The sequence below is a fragment of the Notolepis coatsorum genome (assembly GCF_963971535.1).
Source record: "Notolepis coatsorum genome assembly, chromosome: 6".
Classification (NCBI taxonomy): Eukaryota; Metazoa; Chordata; class Actinopteri; order Aulopiformes; family Paralepididae; genus Notolepis; species Notolepis coatsorum.
In genome coordinates this window covers 179,140,080-179,163,278 of record NC_140170.1, presented here as the reverse complement: position 1 = coordinate 179,163,278, position 23,199 = coordinate 179,140,080, and the positions used below count along the sequence as shown (strand labels likewise).

At 40.2% G+C, this 23,199-nt stretch overlaps 1 protein-coding gene across 1 annotated transcript in view; it reads left to right on the top strand.

The window, feature by feature from the left end:
* The first annotated feature begins 3,649 nt into the window (after positions 1 to 3,649).
* Positions 3,650 to 23,199, top strand: part of pcif1 (phosphorylated CTD interacting factor 1) — a 64,660-nt gene continuing 45,110 nt past the window's right edge. Inside the window, exon 1 of the mRNA XM_084317706.1 lies at positions 3,650 to 3,741. The gene's annotated coding sequence lies outside the window, so the exon portion shown is untranslated. The remainder of the gene's footprint in view (positions 3,742 to 23,199) is intronic.

The following is a 23,199-nucleotide window of genomic DNA, read 5'->3' as shown; positions in this document are numbered from 1 at the left end:
AGGCAGAATTATTACAATAGCCGATAATACATTTTCCCAATGATAAATCCCTATACGGGTGGACTGTGCATGACGTCAGACTACACCTCCCAATACAGTCTCTGTTTAACTAATATAGCCTCTGTTGAACTAATACAGCCTGTTTAACTAATATAGCCTATAATATGGCCGCCTATCCTATCCAAGCTCCGGGAGGGTCATCAAAGAGAAGTTGCCTATTCTCTGTCCTTGCCCCACAATGGTGGAACGAACTTCCCACCACAGTTAGGACAGCCGAAACCCGTCCAATTTTTCGCCGTCGACTAAAGACGCACTTCTTCAATCATTATCTGAAATGGAAAAAATTGTAATAATAACTCTAACCCTAACTAACCTTACTGTCATGCACTTGTCCTAATATACTAACCTACACTGTAGCACTCAACACTTTGATGAACATTGTTACTCAGCTGATAGAGTTGTACCCTTCCTGCTGTCTTGTTGTACAAAACTTGTAAGTCGCTTTGGATAAAGGCATCAGCTAAATGACAAAATGTAAATGTAAATGTAATATAGCCTCTGTTTAACTAATAGCCTGTTTAACTAGTATAGCCTCTGTTTAACTAATATAGCCTCTGTGTAACTAATATAGCCTCTGTTTAACTAATAGCCTGTTTAACTAGTATAGCCTATTTAACTAATTATATTAGCCTCTGTTTAACTAATATATCCTCGGTTTAACTAATATAGCCTGTTTAATTAATAATAATAATAATAATAATAATAATAATAATAATAATAATAATAATAATAATACATTTTATTTAAAGGCGCCTTTCAACGCACCAAAGGTCGCCGTACAGGGTTAAAAACAATACAATTACACACAGTAAAAACACAATAATACAGAGTTACACATAGGGGAGCAGTTATAATAAACTTAAAATGAAAGCGAATATGCCAGAATGAACTTTTGAGACGGAAAACAAAGGTGGGGAGGTTTGGGCATCTAAAAACGACTTGTATGGTGACTTTAGTTTGTTTACCCATACAACTCTGTATGATAGCATGTACAATAATGATGTATGTACCGTATTCCTACTGTATATTCTGATTCTGTATATCTATCCACATATGTCTGTACTAAGGCTGTCAAAGTTAACACGATATTAACGCATTAACGCACAATTCTATTAACGCCACCATTTTTTTGCGCACGATTAACGTTTTCATTTTAAACATTTCAAAAGAAATGTTTACAGACTTCACTCAGTGTATTATTGATACTCTCATTGATACTATGTTTGTTTCTGACTCAAAGTGGTGTGTGTGTGTGTGTGAGAGAGAGAGAGAGAGAGAGAGAGAGAGAGAGAGAGAGAGAGAGAGAGAGAGAGAGAGAGAGAGAGAGAGAGAGAGAGAGAGAGAGAGAGAGAGAGAGAGAGAGAGAGAGAGAGAGAGAGAGAGAGAGAGAGAGAGAGAGAGAGAGAGAGAGAGAGAGAGAGAGAGAGAGAGAGAGAGAGAGAGAGAGAGAGAGAGAAAGAGGGGGTGAGAAAGAGGAGGAAGGCAAGAGAGAAAGAGAGCTGGGAGAGTGTGTGTGTGTGGTGTGTGTGTATGTGTGTGTGTGTGTGAGAGAGGGGGGGGGGGCGGGTTGAGTCTCAGCCCTTGTGTGTGTGAATGTAACAAGTTCCTAAAAAAAATTATTTCCCCTATTATTTCATGCACACGTTATTCATTGTTTTAAATTATTATTTTCTTTTAAGTTATTTTGTGAATCACTGTTTTGAATTTGATGCAAATTTGCAATGCTTGAGGGTCATCCTTTTGTGTTAAATGGCTGCATAAAGCAAGCATTTGTTGACTCTCATGTTGATAAGAGTATTAAAACTTGAAAAAGATCAGTTTAAGGTAGATTTAGAACAGATACAAAATATGCTATTAATCGCGAGTTAACATGGACAATCATGCGATTAATCAGATTAAATATTTTAATCGATTGACAGCACTAGTCTGTACATACGGTATCTAACTGGTAAATGGCTGCATTTATATAGTGCTTTTAAAGCCCTTTACAATTTGTTCCTCACATTTTACCCATTCACACAGGCAACCATGCAAGGTGCCAACCTGGTCATCGGGAGCAATTAGGGGTTAAGTGTCTTGCTCAAGGACACTTTGACATGCTGCCCGGGAGGCGTCTATACTTTCCACAACAAACTTGTGTTTCCGCGTTCGAGTTTTGCGCTCTGATTGGCCAGGTCATGTGACATGTGCGCCAATCGTGGGACGGCAAGTTCTGCGCCTATTTCCGGGTCGAACAGCCTGCAAACTACCTAACGCCTAGTTTATCACTGGTTAAGCTTAGGCGACTCTTTCGCAGTTGGTTAAGGTTAGAGTTTGGAATCAGGGCAGGCGTTCTATCGCCATGCTCTAAACCAACTTCGAAAGAGCGCCTAAGCTTAACCATCCAAAAACGTGCGGTCCCACGATTGGGCGTACATGTCACATGACCTGGCCAATCAGAGACGCGGAAACACAAACTTTGTTGTGGAAAATATTCAGGCGCCCGGGAGGAGCAGGAATCGAACCGGGAACCCCGGATTACCAGACGACTGCTTATACCTCCTAATCCACTGTCGCCCCCATATCTTGATTGATTGATTGAAAACTTTATTAACAGATTGCAGAATGGGTACAATACAGTATGGCTCAATACAAACAACTGCTAAGAGGATGCAGACCAGAAAAATACTTTTGTCTTGTTTATATCAGGGTCCTCCATTTTCAATTCATCAAGACATTTATGACATACAAGACATACAAATATACAGTACTGTGTAAGAAAAAGAGATCATAAAAAAAATATATACATCCGAAGGGGAAGAAACTGTACATTGGAGGGGGTTGTAGATATACTATATGTATCTATACATATCCCATACCTATTGATTAAATGATTGATTGGAAATTGTATTGACAGATTGCAGAATGGGTACAGTACAGCTCAATACACACAATTGTTAAGAGGATGCAGACCAGAGAAAGACTTTCGTCTTGTTTACATCAGGGTCCCGCATTTTCGATTCATAACATTTATGACATACACGACATACAGCACTGTTACCTCCAGACATTTATAACATACAAGATATACAAATATACAGTACTGTTTATTTACAGAGTTTCTAAAAAGAGAATATATACATTTGAGGGGGAGTAAACTGTACATTGGGACCTACTCTTAGTTATGCTGCTGGCCAGTATTACTTACTACCATAGCGTCTTTATACCTGTATCACTGTAGTAATACATACATAATTTTTTTTTTTTTAATACGTAGGCCTACTCAGTAGTACTCATATATTTTAGGCTATATCCACACCTGTACATTATATATTACTATTGCACTTAAAGTTTACTGTTACATTTGCACTCTGGTTCAGGATGCCACATTTATTTTCGTTGTACTCTACTTGTGCTGTATGATGATAATACATTTTAATCTAATAGAATCTCATCTTTATCACAGCGTGGACGCTTAAATTGCTATTGAGACGCACTCTGCCTAAACAAAATGCCACACTGCATATGGCGGCTCCGCCGTGACACATCCCGCCTGCAACCGGGGGCTAAACCGGCGCACGCGCACTAGTCCAGCCCGAGTGCCCTGTACAAGATGTCTGAGCAGGCGGGGAGGGAGAGGGAGAGGCAGGACCCGACTGGACGAGGCAAAGCCCACAACTATTCACAACAATTACACTGAAGGTAAGGGAAGGCGGGTTCGCGGAGCAGAACCGGACACACGGACAAGTGTCGGAGGGTTCCACGCGTCCGGCCGTCCGGACGGTTAGTGCACAGGTGACACGAGCGCGGAATAAACAGCCGATATTGAGGCGCGGGGTCCGCGCGGCTGTGGCAGGGGCGTGTCCGCCATCTTGTCTGAAGCGAACTGCCCGCCTAAAAAAAAAGGGTTGTTGTGTTGGTTTGAATGGGAGACGGATCCGCCTGGCCGTGCGAGCCGCTCGACTCAACGTGGCGGCACGGACACGGAGCTATACTCCTTCTCTGTGTTTTAAGGCCTGTTGGTGCCGGTTTGGTCCGGTCTAAAGCTGCTATTTTACCCGTTTTTCCACGTCTCCCTGCCCGGGTTCTGCGCTCAGCCGTAGCCTTTGTTGTGCAGCGCAGCTCCGTCCCCCGCTCCGCTCCTCTCCTCCTCCTCCGTGTTTGTTTTCAGAGAGCCTCGCAAGGCGCATGCGTGGCCGTCTGGCGCTCATTTCTGTTGCCGAGGGAGGAAGATAAAAACGCATTATTTCCCTTTTCCATGTCGGAGCGTTAATTCTGTGTGGCGAAAAAAAACGACCGCGAAGATGATGACTTATAAATCATGTTAATCTGTCCCGTGATCTCAGTCCAATCACCGAAAATATCACATATCGATCACATAAACAAGGCTGCCTGCGAACAGCGACCACCAAATACTAAGTTACATGTCCAACTAGAAGTAACGTTGGTCATGTTCCCTGGTATCACAACACAGTGTTTTAAAACTGTCTGAGTGATCAAGGTCTAATGTTTTCAATAAACTTAGAGACAGTTATGGGACAATCGTCTCTCCTATATGAATAATAATAATAATATATCTTTTGTCAAGTACATTTTTACATATACCTGAAACATGTCCTCTGCATTTAACCCGTCATCATAACTATCTAGTCACAGAGCGTATTTCAGTTGTAATGCCAGTGCCTTGGTCAAGGACAGTGACGGGAGTATGTACCTACAGCATGTCTTTCTATGGTGTGGGAGGAACCCAGAGTACCTGGAGGAAACCCACTTGCGCACAGGGAGAACATCCAAACTCTACACAGAAAGGCCTCCTGTCGGGGTTAAAACCTATGACCTTGCTGTGAGGCAACAATACTAACCACCAATGAATTAACCTAAACCTAAATTGTGCTTTCGGTTATGTGTAGGCTACTGGTAACGAACTTATCTATGTTTGTGTGGAGGTATGTTAAGTTAGTGGCACTTTGGTTTTCACATGAATGAATGAATGAAAAAGATTGCAGAATGTGTACAATACATTATGGCTCAATACACAACACTTTCGCGGCCACTGGGGCCCGTCTAATATAATGGTTGAGGACCAGCTTTTGTAAACAAACGTGTTTATACTTTATAGTATTGCTATCTGTCCGTTCTCATTGTCAAGAATTGAGTGCATAAACCGTCCCTTCAAAATGGCTTAAAGGGGAGGGAAATGCATCAATAGGTTCTCATTTTATAGTGCCGTGAATATAAACTTTATAGCGGAATTTGGGCTAGTATATTTTCTGGAAGGCTAGTTATAGAGCTAATAGCTGCTAACGTTATATCCAATGGCATTTCCGTTTTACAGATGCTACAGAAATAACTCAAACTGCATATGATCCGGACGATCCCAAAGCATGTATGCATGAAAGGGGGGGGGGGGGGGGGACGTCGTTTATTATTGATTACCAATAACCTTGTTTGTCTAAGTAGCCACATACGCTGGTTGAGTATTAGGGGTGGGAATCATCAGTTTCATCACGATACGATACGATATCGATTCTTTGGACAACGATACGATATTTGCCGATATCACAAAGTCTGCCACGATACGATACGATACGATTCAATTCAGGTGCCTGCTATCGATATGAGGCGATATTATGTGCCCATTTAACACAATCAGTCACATTTAGATCAACTAAAAAAAGGCTACGGAAATATCAATTGATGTATTTATTTTTGAGCTCTTCCAGACATTTAAATGAAAAACAATCTATTGTTTTTAATACAAATAGACCTCCTGTTCACTTTTGTTTTTATATATTGAGCTTTAACACACACACAGACACACACAGACACACACACACACACAGTCCCCCACAGCCCCCACCCCTCCTCCTTCCAAGTCCCCTCTTCACTCTCCTGTTCTCTCTCACGGTTAGCTGCTTAGCTTTTAAGCAGCCAACGCGACGTTCATTTAGATATTTAACGCGACGTTGGCATAAAGGAATGGCGACGATGCAACGCCTGTTATATGCATTTGACCCGTTGCGGGGAAAAAACTGCACAGACTTATATCTGCTCGCAAAATAGACGCTCTGTAGTGCTTTACAGCAGACGCAAACACTGCTGTAATGTGTACACGGAGTTTCACAATACTGGGCGCCGGCGGATATGACTCGCGGGGATTTTCAAAATAAGAGTATCGCAATATGAATCGATCTTTTTACGTTGCGTCGATCCTATTTGATTATTGATAATAGATCGATATATCGATCTGGATCGATGTATTGTCCCACCCCTATTGAGTATCATAGCAAGCTCTGATCGGGCTGTAATTAATGTGGGTGTAGGGCTGGGCGATATGGAAAAAAATCATATCGCGATAACGATACGATAATTTTATTTTATTTCTCGATATCGATAATTATCGAATTGTTATAAGTATACATTTTTTTTTTTTTTTTTTTTTTTTTTTTAACAACAGATGTATGTTTATTTTGCAGCAATTCTTTGTCATTGCCGCCATCTTTAGTGTTACATCCCCTCACACTCCAGTTCTCAGGCTGCAGCTGGTTTAAAAGCTAAAGTAAACCGGCTTCTCTGCTGGCTGTGGCTCCAGAGGAGTTGAACAGTTCTGGCTCTGCTAGTTTATTTTCGATCTTTTGGCGCTTTTTTAGTGGACAAACCACCGCACATGTGCACTGTGACTCGTGACTGGAGTCTAGTTCTGATAGCACACATAGCCTACTGTGTACAGACGGTTTCAAAATGTATTTTAAATTAGAAAGCAAACAAAATAAATGGACAAGAGAAAAAGAAATCTGAATTAGGTCAGTATTGTCATTTGGACAAGCAAAGCCATTACTTTAAGTTGCAGGCAAGAAAGACAAGTCTGTCCACTGTCTCTGGTTTTAAAACTGCCCTGTTGCAGGTATAAAAAAAAAAAAAAAACGATTTTTCGATTTTTTATTTATTTCGATATCGATTATTAAAATATATCGCGATATTTATCGTTATCGTTATATCGCCCAGCCCTAGGTGGGTGGGTGGGAGAGAAATATACATACGGCGGGGAGAGAATATATACATGCGGTGGGGAGGAGACTGTCTATTAGGTGGGGGTGGGGGGGTTTGGACATTTACAGTGGCCAGTTTCGAATTGCAGCCTCCCATAGGTGCTCTTTAAGAGCGGTTTTGAATGTGGGTAGGGATTCACATTCCTTTACAGCTTTGGGTAGGGCGTTCCACATTGATGTGGCATAATTGCGAAACGTGTTTAGTCCCTTGTTTGAGCCGAATCTGGGTTTAACATGATTTGTTGAGCTTCCTCTGGTGTTGTGGTATTCACTGACCTTTGGGAAGTATTTTGACATGTACATGGGTACCTTAGTCGTATAGTGTATCTTGTAGACCAGGCCCATTGCAAGTTGCTGTACTCTGTCGTCTACTCTAAGCCATCCTAGGTTGTCAAAGTGGGCAGGGGTGAGGTGGGTTCTAGGGGTAAGGTCAAGTAGAAGTCTGACAAGTTTGTTTTGTGATGTTTGTAATCTTGTTTTTAGCGCCTTTGAGGTGCTTTGGTACCATGAGGTGCAAGCATAGTCGTAGTACCCATGAATGAGTGCTCCTGCCAGAGTCTTCAGGGTGTTCTTGTTTACCAGAGAGGAGATCCGGTACAAGAATCTAGTTAGTTGGTTGACTTTTTTTTATTACCTTGGATGCCATTTTGTCACAGGAAAGATTTTCCTCTAGGATGAAACCTAGGTATGTAATTTCATCTTTCCCTGTGACAATATTGTCACCCACTGTAACTGAGAAGCCGTCGGTCTTGCTGAGTTTGTTATTTGATCCGAAGAGAATGGACTCTGTTTTACCCAGGTGTAGGCCTGTCACGATAACACATTTTGCTGGGCAATTAATTGTCACCGAAAATTATTGCGATAAGCGATATTATTGCGGCCGGTTAGAGACTTTTTTTTTTTGATAAATGTATTTCCCAAAGGTTCTATTATTTCTTTCCACTAATATAATGATAATAGCATAATAATGCAAGGACACCGTTTCAAAGTGCAATACACCTTTATTTAACATTGGAAGACATTTTAAATATCCTAAATAAATAAAACAACCGAAAACAATAAAATGGACTCTCAGCCCCTCTTCCACTGCATGGTACCTACTCGACTCTACTCTACATTTTCTGTTTTCCATAGGGATGCACCCATATGAAAATTTGCCACCGATACCGATTGTTCAACTAACACAATCGGCCGATACCGATATTTGTGGCAAAAAATATATATATTATAATTGTTATATATATATATATATTATAATTTTTTTGTGAAACTACTGTATGTCTCTAAATGTTTTGATGAATTTAAAATGGAGGACCCTTATGTAAAAAAGCCGAAAGTCTTTTTCTGGTCTTCATCCTCCAGTCCACTGAGCTGTACTGTATTGTACCCATTCTGCAATCTGTTAATAAAGTTTTCAATCAATCAGACAAATGTATAGAAAAGCTTTTATTATAACCATATAAGGCTGTCCCCGAACCCTGTTTTTAGGGTTCGAACGTTCGCCAGGGTTTATCGAACGTTCGTTTCTTTTAAATTTAATAAAAAAAAATTTAATTACATTTTTTTAAATTTTTTAAATTTAAATTTTTTTATTGTATTATTATAGATCCTACGGAGGGCGGCATTGCATAGTCTATTGGTGAAAAACATGTTGTTTACAGTGGTGGCTGTTCATGTAATTAAACAAAGCACTCAGAAGAAAATAAACAAGCTACTGCATCAAAGTTACTACTTATGATAAACAATAGCCCTTGCACACCGCAGTCACGTAAGGGGCTAGATAAACAAAGGCATTCGTTTTGTGGCATTAACGTTATATAGTTAGTGTTACACGTTCAATAACATCAGCATATTATTTACCCGAACATGGCAAGTAGCTGGCATTACTTGTCCTTCCGTTGCTCAGCCCTGAGTTGTACCCATTCTGCAGTCTGTTAATAAAGTTTTCAATCAGACACATGTATAGCAGGGTTTCCGTTAGAAAAAATTGTTGCCGGCCTCAGTGTCCGGTAGAGCTGCAGCGGTATTGATGTTTTCCTTACCGCACACATTTGCAAAATATTTCCTACCGCCGCGGTTATTACCGCACACACACACACACAAAAAAAAAGTTTGAATGCATTTTTTTTGTAGTCTACTCTTTATAGCATATAGCCTGCCTCTAGTCTAAATGTCTATCTTTAGAGGATGACTTTGCAGCATGAATATTGTTTGGGATTCGGCATGCACGCATTCGTTATTAAAAGTGAAACACGGATTCGAAGTCTCCCCTCGGTGTCGCGAGCAGGGGTGGTAGCGGCGCGCCCGCCGGTTACCCCCCCCGACCCTTTCTTCTTCTTATTATAACGTTACTACTTATGATTACAAAGGCATTCGATTTGTGGCATTAACGTTAGTATAGTTACACGTTCGTATTTACCGGACCATAGCAAGGCAAGCGTTACTCAATTAATATCTAAGTTCCTTTCTTTGCTCAGAGCGTGCCGAGTTGTACCCATTCTGCGGTCTGTTAATAAAGTTTTCAATCAGACAAGTGTATAGAACGAAGGGCTTTTATTATAACATTTCGTTGCAGTAAAATCATTATGCCTCGTTCCCTGAGGAGCGACGGCGTCGGTAATCCACTCCGGTCTCCGGTGGGAGCTAACGTACTATTAGCCGTGTTGTGACTGAGCTCTGATCAATGGCTCATGGCTGAGATTCAGGAAGTAAAAGCACTGCAAGATGCTTCAGCATGTGACGCGTATCTCTTCTGACCAATCAGTGGTCTGCAGTGTTTCATGTGACTTTTCTGGTACCCAATAGGGTCGCTTGGAATCTCGACAGAGAAGTAGGGTATATCTGCAGAGCCGCAAGACCAACGAGAGCGTAATAATAATAATAATATAATAAAAAACAGCGGTGATGCCGGTATTCAGCCCAACGCTGCGGTGGGCATGATGTAACAGCGATACCGCGGCAGCTCTAGTGTCCGGTAGATTTCAATCTACCGGTCAAATGAGAGAAATTCCGGTCAGAGTTTATTGAGCTTAAAAACAATTGATAGGCAAAAGAATGACAACAAAACAAAAGAATGACATCATCAAGGCATGTATATTTATAATATTTTTACTTAAAACTAGGCTACTTTTGCGTATAAAGTCATTATATTCCAAATAAAATAAGTCCCGAGACTCGTGCTGCTGCCGACTTTAAATCAAATAGGTGTCTGTGGGCAGTCGCCCGACATTAATAAACAACGGTCTGTTATAATCACATTTTTATGAGCTAACGAATTCCGTTATATTGGACATTTGTATTAATTATATCAAGCGAAGAACTGAGAAATTTGACAGAGAGAGACGGCAACATTATCGTGGGTTTGCGTGACGACTCTCTCTCTCTCCACCTCCCAATGACTTATTTGCGAGAGTATGTCGATGCAGAGCAGCAGATTCAGCTGTTATTGGCTCTTTTCTGGGGACCGCACAGCAGCGCCCCCCACCCAACATTGAATTGAAAATGGCTGAATTGGAGTACTGCTGGAGTACTGCATTGTGCTGCTGCTGCTCCGGCTATGCAGCTTCACAAAAGTTCGCACACTCAGCACTAAGCTCTCGCTGACAACGTCGTTGTCATTATTAGAAGCAACGATGAAACAAATGTAATGATTGTTTCGTTCATCGCATAGGCTATTTAATTTTAGCCTATTTTAATACAATTCAAATAATCAAATTGTGCTTAGACTCAGGTAGAGCTGCCGCGGTATTGATTATTTCCTTATCGCACAAATTTGCAAAATATTTCCTACCGCCGCGGTTTTTACCGCACGCACACAAAAAATTTAAAAAAAAGTTTGAATGCATTTTTTTTTTAGTAGTAGTCTACTCTTTATAGCATATAGCCTGCCTCTAGTCTAAATGTCTATCTTTAGAGGATGGCTTTGCAGCATGAATATTGTTTGGGATTCGGCAAGCACGCATTAGTTATTGAAAGTGAAACACGGATGCGCAGTTCACTCGGTGTCGCGGGCACCCCCCCGACCCTTTCTTATTATTATTACTATAAAGTTACTACTTTATAATAAAGGCATTCGTTTTGTGGCATTGACATTATATAGTTATGCGTTCAATAACATCAGCGTATTTACCGGACCATAGCAAGCAATACTCTATTCATATCTCAGTTCCTTTCTTTGCTCAGAGCGTGCTGAGTTGTCCCATTCTGCGGTCTGTTAATAAAGTTTTCAATCAGACAAGTGTATAGAACGAAGGGCTTTTATTATAACATTCGTTGCAGACAGTAAAATCATTATGTCTCGTTTAGTACTCCTGAAGAGCGATGATAGTCCACTCCGGCGGAGAGTTAAAGCTAACGTTATTAGCCGTGTTGTGATGTGCTGACATTCAGGAAGTAAAAACGTGTGACGCGTCTCTCTTCTGACCAATCAGTGGTCTGCAATGTTTCACGTGACTTTTCTGGTACCCAATAGGGTCGCTTGGAACCTCGATAGACGAGTAGGGTATATCTGCAGAGCCGCAAGCCCAACGAGAGGAGGGTAAATTATTATTATTATTATAAAAAACAGCGGTGACGCGGTATTCAGCCTACTCTGCGGTGGCCGTGATGTAACAACGATACCGCGGTAATGCGGTAATCGCGGCAGCTCTAGACTCAGGGAATTATTTTCACCGGACATTAAGACCGGAGAGATTAAATATGTCGGACTTCAACAGATTTTGGCGGTCAAATACCGGTAATTACCGGCTAACGGAAACGCTGATGTATAGAAAGGCTTTGTTTTATTATAACATTCGTTGCAGTAAAATCATTATGCCTCGTTTGGTCATCCTCATCTACGTTCTCGGCGGGGAGCTAACGTATTAGCTACGGTAAGTCTGTTGTGCTTCTCGCAAGCAGATCAATGGCGGCATTGCCGGAAGTAAAAAAACGAATAAACGCTTGCCGATTGGTGGTAACAGCAGAGGCGGGTGCAAGCGGTGTGACGTAATTGGCAGAATCGCCTGTCAATCAAAATTGTTCTATTGCATTGGTTGAGAGCTCTGGTTGAGACAATAGTATCCCGCTGCAGCCCGGCAGACCATACTGGTTGAGCCGAGCGCCGCGGGGGACGCGCCTCTTCACATCGCCTCAACCCTGCTCGCCTCCTTTTTTTTTTCACAGAACGTTCGAACCCATTAATTAAAGTCCGAATGTCAGCGTAACGAACGAACGTTCGGGCTCAGCCTTATAACCATATAACAAAAAATTATATTATTGTTTATGAAAAGGTTTTAGCCCTATGCTTGACTATTATTTTAGGCAGGGCAACAAATAAAATGAATAAATAAAATATTAAATAAATAAATGGGCTACACGTCTCTCTTTTCGTGTTATAAATTGTGCTCACCGATATGAACATAGGCCTCTTTACTAGGGATGCACCGATATGAAAATTTGATACCGATACCGATTGTTCAACTAACACAATCGGCTGATACCAATACCGATATTTGTGGCAAATCTTTGTGGCAAATCTTTTTTTTTAATATTTAAATTAATAAATTAAATGCTCTATAAATAAAGTGGATTGGATTAATGAATTAAGTAGCCCCTTTCGTGACTGTGACGCAGCCAACACGGCTGTGTGATTTAATTCAAGGTGGATCGCTGTTGTCGTTTGAACAACTTCAGATTTCATGGGAACTACCAATCCCCCAAATCAAGAATGTTTAAGATGAATGAAGTAAGATTTTGATTATTTGAAATATGGCCTGTGTAGACTAAACTATGCACAGAATTATGTCAGTCTACAAGGTCCGGATTCTACATGGTCCGGCAATGTAGACCTTGTAGACTCTACTACAGACCAATTATCAGTGAATGTTCATGCATTTTTAAGAAGGGCTACTTCCACAAAAAAACAAAGAACTCACCAAAACATCTCAGTAGCACCTTATCTAAATGTTCTATTTCATATATGGAGATTCATATTTATTTATGTATTGCATGCATTTCTACATTTTATTTCCTATTTTGTTTATTCATCCCAGTATCTTTCTTTCTTATGTGTGGAATTCTACAAGGCATTTACATTCACATTTACATTTAGTCATTTAGCTGACGCTTTTATCCAAAGCGACTTACAAGTTCTGTACGACAGGTCATCAGGAAGGATACAACTCTATCAGCTGAGTAACAATATTCATCAAAGTGTTGCGTGTTACAGTGTAGGTTAGTTTATTAGGACAAGTGCATGACAGTAAGGTTAGTTAGGGTTAGATTTTTATTTTTTTTTTTCAGATAATGGTTGAAGAAGTGCGTCTTTAGTCGACGGCGAAAGATTGGACGGGATTCGGCTGTCCTAACTGGGGTGGGTAATTCATTCCACCATTGTGGGGCAAGGACTGAGAATAGGCGTGTAGGTGGTGTATGTGTTTGAGGATTATATCCTTCAAACAGGCAATAGTGATGATATAATTTGGGCAGTGCTGAGCTGGGTTACTTTCCTCCAGTGTATTTGTCCCCCGGCCCCACCCAATGGCCCCATGCACACACACACACACACCGAAGTAAAAATTAAAATAAAAATTTGAAGAAGAAAAAAATTTGAAAAAGAATTAATATATATATATATATATATATAAATATATATATATTTTCTTTTTTTTTTAAACTTCGATTTTTTTTTTAATGTTCGAAGCTTGTGCCATCGAACGAAGCTTCGAAGTATTTAAGACAGTCCTACTGTGATGTGACGCGAGCTTTGCTCTTGTGCCTGCAACATCACAGCCAACCTCTGTAGTAATGCCAGCGGCCCCGCCTCCCCACACGGAGACTGAAGAGGTTCTGGTTCCATCTCATTAAAACAAACGCGCAAATAGCAATTAATCGCAGCCGTCAAAATCATTGCATTCATTTTTAATTGTCGCGCGATAAATTGATTTATTGATTATCGCGGCAGGCCTTAGGTGTAATGATAGTTTGTTAGGCCTAAAAAAATTATGGTTTGTTTCCGGTTGCCGACCGACCCTGCCGATTTAGGTGCGACCAGGGAACAAACTTAACTTTTTGACTTACCAGCCATTTGGCTGGTAGATTTTAAAAACTACCAGCCAGGCAGATTTTTTACCAGCCAAAAATTATAAATTGCTTTTTAGTATATCGCCATGTGTTATTATTACTATATAATACTCTCATTATGCTATTTTCAATTAATATCATAAACAACATAAGGAATATTAGCATAATTTTGAGCGGACTGAAGGAATGAGTCAGCGTTAATAGTTTTAAATGCAAATAATTTATTGAAACATAGAAGTGGGGTCGGGACACACACACACACACTGTTTCAACTCACCACCATTGTAGTCTAGTCTGTCTTCAAACTTCCACTCCTCTCGAAACTTTTTTATATTTGAATATTAACATTATCTGTCCATCCTCAGTAATCCTCAGTTTACTATAATATACTCCTGTCCTGAGTCTTGACTAGTGACTGCATCGTCTTTCCAAACGCACGCACGCACACACACAGGGAAGGGGAGAGTGCCCCCCCATTTCCCTTTCCCCAGTCCACACTGTCTGCTGTTCTCTATGGCTCTGCGCCTCTGCCTCTGATCAGGGTTAGCTTACGCTAACGTTGTAGTGATTGTAATGGTACATAAACGTTCATTTCGGGCGATGTGGGCATAAAGGAATGGCGACGGTGCAAAGCATGTAGATGCATTTGACCCGTTGTGAGAAGAAAAAAAACACCACAGACTTATTTTGGGTCGTGTAGGCGCACTGCTGTGTAGCGCTGCTCTGCTTTCAGAAGCATGGACTGGGCGGATATGACTCGCGGAGTTGCTACAGGGTTTTTCAAAATAAGAGTATCGTATGAACCGAACGTTGCTAGCTGCCGGAGCCATAGATATTATGACTGGAGCTGCGCTTGGGGCGGAAATGAGACCCGCACAGGATTTTAAAAATAAGAGTATCGATATGAACTACACGCCAGGTGGTGGGCAGACCTCTCATTTTTACTCGCCAAACCTTACATCTACACGCCATTGGCGCTTGGCGGGTGCTTATTTTGTTCCCTGGGTGCGATCCAATATATTTTATGAGTTTTTAAAAATAATAATAAAAAAGTTTCATAGAAATCTTAGTCAAACCTTTAGTATTATGGATATTAAACATGCTGGCAGAGTACATGCATCCATGTTGTTGTGAACATTTTAATTAAATAAAGAAATTCCCTATCCGTGGGAAAGAATAAAATAAAAAATAAAATAAAATAAATTCTTTAACTGACAACCAACAGGAAACAAACTATTTTTTGTTATGCCTTATCAGCGAGTCATTCAGTATTGATGACCCGTGGCTAGTAACTGGTGATATTCTAGTCTAACATTATGTTCCATAATACATTTAATAAATAAAGTGGAGACAGGAGACCTGTTCTCTCTCTCTCTCTCTCTCTCTCTCTGACGGTTCGGTACGTACCTCGGTTTTGAAGTCACGGTTCGGTATTATTTTCGGTACAGTAAAAAAATAATGCTTAATTTATCTATTTATTTATTTAACTGTATTAAACAATATAACACGAATTGGCCATAATTTACTGAGAACTAATGCTTACTGCTGTAACCTACTAATACCACTTAATGTAAATCTGAAGATTATTATATAGCAGATGCCTTGGACAACTTTAGCGTGTGCTTGTTTATACAGAGCCCTTTTCATGAGCAAGCCCTGCTTGAATACAGGGGCAGGGCTTGCTACAGTCACGAAAGGGGCTAGTTTATACAGAGCTGGTATGACTTGCTGGCTGAAATACGGACGAGAGGGAACTAGGTAGCGGGGCTCTATTACTTTTAACATGTGCTTAAACCCTGTGTTCTCGACAGCGGAGTATGGTCGCAGATCTGCTGCTATAAAAACACATGGCGTTTGTTATTGCTTTGGCCCGGTCTGAATTAATAGCGAGATGCTGCTTGAATGCCACAGTGAGCTGGGTTTGCTTCTTCGGTGTACCAGTGATATTCACATTAGGGTGATGCCGTTTCAAATGCGTGATAAAGTTCGCAATAAAGTTGAACAATGCCGGCAACGTAGCCCCTTTCGTGACTGATGCAAGGCTTGCATCACAAGTGTGCATCACAGTCACGAAAGGGGCTAGCCGGCACGTAGCTTTAGTGTGATCCACCTGTCTTTGTCCATTACTGTGGTTAACTGGGAATCCGAAATGATCCTAAACGGGAGACTTGAATGTTGTGGGAGGCGCATCTTCTAGCTCTGGCTGGTCAGTTAGTATTGACTCGCCATACTTAAGGCTAATATGCTATGCTGAATTACAGCTCTCGTTCAGTGTAGCTGCGCGCTGCGTGGGATGAACAAACAACATCCGGTTAGTTGTGCACGTTATATTTAGGGGTGCACCGATATATCGGTCGGGTATCGGTATTGGCCGATAAGTGCCTTGTTGACTGCTATCGGCCTATCGGCCGATAAGCTCAAATGTGCCGATAGCAGTCGCCGATAACTAACCATCCATTTGTGTAGCGTCAAAAGGCAAAAAAAAATAATTCACTCGCGACCTACCTGCACAACGCCCGCCGTCCCCCCCACACACACACAAGCTACTGCATCAAAGTTACTATTTATGATTAACAAGGCATTCGTTTTGTGGCATTAACGTTATATAGTTAGTGTTACACGGACAATAACATCAGCATATTATTATTACCCATAGCAGCAAGGCATTACTCCGAGTCCGTTCATAGCCGGGAGGCAGAAGACTAACGTTACTGGTGAAAATGTGATTTACGTTGGAATACTCCTTTGCCAACTTGCTGTACTTTGCTTGCAGGTCTGCAGCCATTATTACTGGATTAAGAATAGCCCCAACTTTAGCCAACGTAACGTTATGGCTAAACCTTTAACATTAGTTAACCCTAGCTTTCGGTTAGCTGTTCAATGTTAATAACACAACCAAGCGAATCCATCAGAGCTCCCCATCAACACCGCTCTGTCGGGAGGATGGCATTTAAGAAAGTATCTGCTGTTAAAATGACACAAACATTCGTTTTGTGGCATTAACGTTATTATAGTTAGTTACACGTTCAATTACATCAGCATAGTATTTACCCGAAGATAGCAAGCAAGCCGTGCATAGCTCGGTTACATTCCGTTGCTCATTCCGTACCCAACTACACATTCTGCAATCTGTTAATAAAGTTTTCAACCAGACAAATGTATTGAAAGGCTTTGTTTTATTATAAAATTTGTTGCAGTAAAATCATTGTGTCTCGTTTGGCCATCCTGTGGAGCGCGCTGGTCGGCGGGCACTGCCGGGCAGCTAACGTATTAGCTTGTTGTGGTTCTAAGTTTGACTCGCATTCGAGCAAGCAGATCAATGGCGGCATGCCCCGAAGTAGAAAAATGAATAAACGCTTGGTGGTAAGCAGGAGGTGGGTGCTAGCGGTGTGGCGTAATTGGCCGAATCGACTGTCAATCAAAATGGTTCCATTGCATTGGTTGAAAGCTCTGGTTGAGAGAATAGTATCCCGCTGCAGGCCGCCAGAATGGTTCCATTGCATTGGTTGAAAGCTCTGGTTGAGAAAATAGTATCCCTCTGCAGGCCGCCAGACGATACTGGGAGAGGGATCAGTGATACCATAAACATATTTCTTGATGTTTCCTTTTTTAAGTAAGTAAAGATGCCTACAAATACAAACACACATACAAATATACAGTAGTTTCATTAAAAAAATTTAAAAAAAATAAAAAAAAAATTAAAAATACTTATTTTTTGCCACAATTATCGGTATCGGTATCGGTATCGGCCGATTGTGTTAGTTGAACTATCGGTATCGGTGGCCAATTTTCATATCGGTGCACCCCTAGTTATATTAGGGCCGGGGGGATTTAAGTTCCGCAAAAAAAGGTTCCATACCGTTGCAATTGTTCGGTACACAGCGCGTACTGTACCGGAGGACCACATTGAGGCGGTACAGTACGTATCCGCGTACCGTTACACCCCTAATATTAAGCAATAAAGAATACCATAATATTAGCAATAACAGTAAAACAATCAACAGAAACATATTAAATTACAAAATAATCATTCAATCGGTAATCATTTTACAGATGTAGCCACCCAGATAATGAGCTTGTTCTCTTCTATATATTTTGCAGCTAATACTGTACACTGACCTTTCTCCCCACATATATATAACAGCTTTTGATGATCAGGGAGATGGATAAACTGTGGATCAATTTTATTTATTTTATCAAAGAAAACCTCTTGGATCCTTATATTTCTCACAGTGTAGTAGGAAGTGAGATTCTGTCTCAACATCCCCCTGATGACAAAGTGAACACAGCCTCCTCTCTCTCTCCCTGACCTGTTCTCTCTCTCTGACCTGTTCTCAATGTTCTCTCTCTGTCTCTCTCTGCAATGAGCATGGCTATTTAGCTAGCTAACGTTACTTTACCATGTAAATGAATGACTAGGATGCAAAGCACTTTCAGTTTTCACTGGACAGCACACACAAAACGGTCGCAATATCGAGCCCTTTAGGTATAAAAAAAATATTGTTTGTTTCCTGTTGGTTGTCAGTTAAGGCATGGGTTGGTAGGGAATTTATTTAATTTTTTTTATTTTATTCTTTCCCACGGCGATTATGGATAGGGAATTTATTTATTTAATTAAAATGTTCACAACAACATGGATGCATGTACTCTGCCAGCATGTTTAATATCCATAATACTAAAGGTTTGACTAAGATTTCTATGAAACTTTATTTTAAAAAAAAAAAGAAAAAAAAATCTGTTTTATATATATATATATATTTTTTTAAACTCATAAAATATATTGGGTCGCACCTAAATCAGCAGGGTCGGTCGGCAACCGGAAACAAACAATATTTTTTGTTATGCCTTAGGTTTTCTTAGTCAAGGAATCAAATAGTCTGCTATGGCTGCATGCGTGGCGCTAACGTTATTGTTTTTAAATGCGCAACTGTCGGAAAAACATGGCATCGATAAGAGGAATCGATAGTCACAGAGGCATGCGATTCCAGGAATCGGACAATTAGGAACCGGTTCCCAATAGAATCCGATTCTCTATTCCCATCCCTAATTATATGAATATTTCGCTCTGTTTTCATCATGTATTATATAGGAATGCACCGAATATTCTGCCACCGAAAATTATCGGCCGAAAATGGTTAAAAAGGCACTTTCGGCCGAAAATGGTTTTAGCACCGAAAAAATATCACAGAATGTCAAAGAACAGGGTTACGTGGGGGACCCTGATGTAAACAAGACAAACGTCTTTCTCTGGTCTGCATCCCCTTAATAATTGTGTGTATTGAGCCATACTGTATTGTACCCATTCTGCAATCTGTTAAATAAAGTGTTCATTCATTCACGTTTGTAACCTTACCTAACGTGTTGTTGTGATGACGTAATCAAACGCGGCTTCAGTCATTTAGGGGTGTAACGGTACGCGAATACGTACTGTACCGCCTCAATGTGGTCCTCCGGTACAGTACGTGCTGTGCACCGAACGATTGCAACGGTACGGAACCTTTTTTTGCTGAACTTAAATCCCCCCGGCCCTAATATAACGTGCACAACTAACCGGATGTTGTTTGTTCATCCCATGCAACACGCAGCTATTAGCCTTTAGTATGGCGAGTCAATACTAACTGACAAGCCAGAGCCATGTCATTGTTCAACTTTATTGCAAACTTTATCACGCATTTGAAACGGCATCACCCGAATGTGAATATCACTGGTACACGGAAGAAACAGATCCTAGTGCAAACCCAGCTCCCCGTGGCATTCAAGCAGCATCTCGCTATTAATTCAGACCGGGCCAAAGCAATAACAAACGCCATAGGCGTTTTTATAGCAGCAGATCTGCGACCATACTCCGTTGTCGAGAACACTGGGTTTAAGCACATGTTAAAAGTAATATAGCCCCGCTACTAGGGCTGCACGATTAATCGTTTTTTAATCGAAATCGCGATTTGGAATGATGCAATTATCAAATCGCCAAGCCTGCAATTATTAAAAAAAAAAAAAAAAAAAAAACTTATTTAACCAGGAAGTCCCATTGAGATACAAGATCTCCTTTGCAAGGTAGACCTGGCCAAGATGACAGCAATAACATTTGCAATACATCACACAGCAATAAAATGTGCAATACATCACACAAGAACATAATAAATGTGCATGTATACAATACATCACATGTAAACACAAAGCAGAATAGTCTACATGATAGTAAAAGTGTATAATACAGGGTAATACAGTAATTTTGCAGTTGGGACCCGACTACAGAAAGCAGCAACATTCTTCTTGTAATTTTTTTTTTAAAATATGTTATAATCGCATCGCAAATCGCAATCGCAATATCTGTCAGAATAATCGCAATTCGATTATTTCCCAAAATCGTGCAGCCCTACCCGCTACCTAGTTCCCTCTCGTCCGTATTTTAGCCAGCAAGTCATACCACCAGCTCTGTATAAACTAGCTCCTTTCGTGACTGTGATGCAAGCCCTGGCTGCCCCTGTATTCAAGCATCAAAGTCATGAAAGGGGCTATGTATAAACAAGCACACGCTAGTTGTCCACGACTTATCCTCCAAGGCATCTGCTATATAATCTTTTTATATTGTTTAATACAGTTAAATAAATTGATAAATGAAAAGCACTGTACCGAAAATAATACCGAACCGTGACTTCAACACCGAGGTACGTACCGAACCGTGGATTTTGTGTACCGTTACACTAGAGCCATATGGAATCCGCGATCACGGAATCGCGGACGGAATCGCGGAATTGAGCAATAAAAATGGAATCCACTATAAAAAAAAAAATTAAAAATTAATTTTTTTTTTTTTTTTTTTTTTTTTTTTAATGTTGTGGGACTTGTACAGCACTTTGTTCAACTTTGTCAGTGCTGTAAAGTTTAAACCTTTTAAAATCTTAGACAAACAAAACACTTTGCTTTCATGAAATATTGTAAGCCGTCATTTGAGGCTTTATAAAAGCAGCACAATGAACACAAATCTGTCAGTGCCGAGTCCGACCTCATCTTAAATAACAAACAGCATTGCTTGTTGTAGTTAACAAAGAGAGGCAGAGTTGATTTTGCAAAAATATATATAATTTTTTTTTTTTTTTTTATAATCAAATTTTATTTTCATATTCGAATCCCATGCCCATCGAACAAAGCTTCAAAGTATTTAAGACGGCCCTATTAAATGGACTGTTATATCTTATTAAATTGTGGACATTTATTCATTCCCACTTATTAGACACTATTTCTGATGGTAAAATGAGCGTACAAAGCAAAATACAGAATTCTGAAATATTAAAACGGAAAAAACGGAATTTGGAAAAAAATAAAACGGATTTCATATGGCTCTACGTTACACCCCTACAGTCATTACATGCGCAACGTGAGCTCTTCACGTCTTCAGTCCTGCGTTCTGCAGCTTGTGATAACTTACTTCTCTTGGGACTCGGTCGTGCTGTTTCTATGTAAACTCCGCGAGAAACGCGTCCAATAAATGCGTCTTTAACATGCTTTATATCCTCGCCATTACTATATGCCCGTCGCGGTTAAAAACCTGTTTAACTAGCATTAGCATTAAGCTAGCTAACTGTTAGCTAGCTTAACGCTAACGTCGCTTCCATTCCTCACTCTCACCAGTCTCTCTTAAGCTACGTCATCCCCCGCTAAGAGTCAAGGGAGATGTAGTAAATACAACAGTCACAAAAAACGGGAGAGCTCAGCTGCTCTCTGCTGAGCTGCCTCGTAGCTGCCATCTGCTGGTCAAAACCTGTATGTACCCTTACTACCCAAGGACTGGGTGAACTACTAATTGCTACATTAAATTGATCAGATACCTGGTTGAAAGTGAAATTCTGTGTATACATCCCTGCATTAAATTAATGGAAGTGTCAGTGTTTCTGTAGAGGAAATGGAACGCCTGCTCTTGTCGGCACGCGCAGCCGTGGAATCGCAAGGCCATAGATTTAGAATATATAGAAGGGGCACATTGTGGTGTATCATAATTAATTTGTTGAATACAATAGAATTTGTATAACGTTGACACAAATTAAGGAATATTTACACTAAGTTCTCTTTTACCTCTTATTTAATTCATTCATTAATTGTAGACCTATTGTACATAGTCCTGTGTTGTATATTGTGTCCTATGTTACTTTTGTGTTTATTGTCTCTTTCTATATACACCGTGGGAAGGGGGCACGTAATTGAATTTTTCTGTATGTCTTGCACAAATTGGAAAATGACAACGTTGACTTTGACTTTTAACATGTGTCTATGTAATGTTAAACGGATACATGCTGTATATAAAGTGAAATTCTACCATGCCTCAATGTATCAACTTTAAACATACACTAAATGTTAATGTTAGAAATGTTAATTGTAGGGATGTCCGATATTATCGACCGATATTGGCATCAAAATGTGATATCGGAAAATATCGGTATGTTTTCCAAAACAATATATATATATATATTTTTAAACTTAATTACCCAGCAAGCAAGTAAGAACAAATTATTATTTTATTTATTGTCAAAGTATGCATAATGTTGTGTTAATTACACGACAAGAGATATGTAATGTTAATTACCTGAAATTATTCAGTTTTTTGGGGGGGGAAACCCTGCATATAGGTATCGGTTGATATCGGTATCGGAAATTAAGAGTTGGACAATATCGGTATATCGGTATTGGTAAAAAAGCCAATATCGAGCATCCCTAGTTAATTGCCATTATTTCCACCATGTGCAACATTTGTCCATTCGATCAACTCCAAATCTGTGCTATGAGCTCAATTCTCCATTATTGATTAACTTTACATTTGCGCCTCATTACTTTACAAAAGTTATACTGGCACATGGGTCTAATACAGCAATGGATTGTGGGTAAATACAATGTTAAAGCAGTGCCAATGTAAGACTGACTTTACATTAAACGAATGACAATAATATAGTATAAAGTAGGGTATTATTTGGACTAAAGAATGGTGTTGTCTCACCCTACTTGCATGTTGAGGGAGAGTACCATACATTATACACTGAGAAACCACGGCCGAGAG